The 2,205-nt window shown below is 47.0% G+C and overlaps 1 non-coding gene across 1 annotated transcript; it reads left to right on the plus strand.

Annotated features, from left to right (window-relative positions):
* The first annotated feature begins 1,225 nt into the window (after nt 1-1,225).
* Trnas-gcu (transfer RNA serine (anticodon GCU)) lies at nt 1,226-1,298 on the plus strand. Its single transcript has one exon. It is a non-coding gene; the product is annotated as a tRNA-Ser (tRNA).
* Nucleotides 1,299-2,205: the final 907 nt, after the last annotated feature.

Genomic DNA, 2,205 nt, shown 5'->3' on the forward strand with positions numbered 1-2,205 from the left:
TTCGCCCCTCTTCCTTGACTGTATGCAATGCGGCATCGTTCCGTGAAATGACGTGCACATGCCTTGTCACTATAAAATTGAGTCTGCTGTTAAACATTACTGGTCTCTCCGTACCCTTTCTATGGTGGAAATGCAACAGACGTCATCGTTCAATAAGCATAGTTACCCGCCACGGTGGTCTAAATATATAGTTGTTAAGGTGCTCGACTGCTGACCCACAGGTCGCGGAGATCGAATCCCGGCCGCGGCGGTCGCTTTGCTTGAGGGCTCGCGAAGTGCTTGAAGCCCGTGTTCTTAGATTTAGGTGCACGTATTAAGAACCCCGGGTGGTCAAAATTTCTGGAGCCCTCCACTACGGCGTCGCTCATAATCGTGGTTTTTGGATGTTAAACCCCATCAATTATTGTTATAAGCATGGTTATATTTAACTAACGTGCAAATCAACTTTATAAAAGTAGACGGGTGTGCAGATAGAGAGGCACATGTACACACACGGCGCGGTCATGCATACGCCATGCTGCTCAGAGGCTATGTGTTTGTACCTGCGTCGCCGTCTACGGTGCCACGCTCGTTTTTGCAATGAATGGACGTAATTGTACTATATTAAAGATTTTAGTCTGTCTGTCGCGGATCGTAGGTATTGGGTGTGTACAGACGCAACCAAATCAATCGATTAGCCAAGGGAAGGCATAGCGGACTTTAATTGTTGGCTTTAACTGTAGTGTAGTAATAATGGCCTAAATTGAAATGGCATAAAGTGAACGGAAAATCGCCCTTTGCTTTGATGGTGTCTAAACGCCCGATGCTCAACCGATTGAGCTACAACGGAAAGCGCTTCGCCGTACGCTTTGCTGGGTATTTATGTATGTGTAGTCCCTTGGAGTGTTAGCCAGTGCCACTCGTACTCTAGGCGGTGAGTGTGGAACACTCTTCTTTGCCAGAGTTTGTCACGTGGCACGCGATCTTTCCATGAGGCGGCAGCTGACCGATAAAACGCCGCATGCGAACTTGAGGCATAAGTCAGCTGGGGCAAGGACTTCGCGGTGAATGAAAGAAAAAAAAGGGGATTTTTGGAGGGTCTCGTTTCTTTTTTATACACAACCAAAATGAACGAAAAGATCCCCTTCTTTCGTGGATTCAACGAGGGCGTCGCCCCGGTAGACTTAAAGCATCAAGTTACCATTCGAGAGTTTATTGGTCAGCTGCTACGTGGTGCTAAGACCCCGCCGCGGTGGTCTAGTGGTTATGGCGTTCGACTGCTGATCCGAAGGTCGCGGGATCGAATCTCGGCCGCGGCGGCTGCATTTTCGATATAGGCGAAAATGTTGGAGGCCTGTGTACTTAGATTTAGGGGCACGTTAAAGAATCCCAGATGGTCCAAATTTCCGGAGCCCTCCAGTACGGCGTCTCTCATAATCATATCGTCGTTTTGGGACGTTAAACCCCAGATATTATTACGTGGTGCTAAGATCAAGTGCCACGTGATGCCCTCTGTCAAAAATGAATGTTCCAAACTGGCCACCTGGGCTACGTGCGGTGCTGGTGATACTCCTAGCCCTTTAATGCCTGAATTATGAAAGCGCCAAAGAAAAAAAATTGTTTTTCATTTTTCAGCTTTAAATAGCAACCTTAACATAAATCAGCAGTTGTATTATCCAAAATGCAACTTTAATGCATACTTTTAGGTATGTCGCGAATTCGCGACAACCGGCAGTAGCTCAATATGTTCAATGCAACGCAAGTACGGCATCGCCGCATCAATGAAGCGGATCTCTTCCGGGCAACGTAACTTAGCGTCGTCGTTGTTGTTAAATGCAAGTTTGACTTTATTGCCTCCTACCAATCACGTGACATCGTGTCGGCCACCGTGTTTGCCCTAGACTCCGCATTTCAGTATAGCTGACTTCTTGGAAGCCGACAGAATGACATAAAGACGACGGCACCAAGAAATAAATCTAGCTCACCACGAGACAGAGCCAGTCTTTTGTTCGGATTTTTCTGCGTCGCAAACCGATTGCTCTGCGGAACGATGTGTTCCGTGAAGGTGTCATAAAAAATTTCTTGAAATATTCAATAGGAGCTTGGACAGTGTCACATTGAGGATGAGCGGCTTTCCAGTGTGGTATTTCCCGCTGTTTTTGACAGTGTTTTTTTTCCACCGCACTGCAAGTTTTAGAGAGGCACTAGCTTGGCTGGTCTACCACA

The sequence above is a fragment of the Rhipicephalus sanguineus genome, chromosome 11 (assembly GCF_013339695.2).
Source record: "Rhipicephalus sanguineus isolate Rsan-2018 chromosome 11, BIME_Rsan_1.4, whole genome shotgun sequence".
Classification (NCBI taxonomy): domain Eukaryota; kingdom Metazoa; phylum Arthropoda; class Arachnida; order Ixodida; family Ixodidae; genus Rhipicephalus; species Rhipicephalus sanguineus.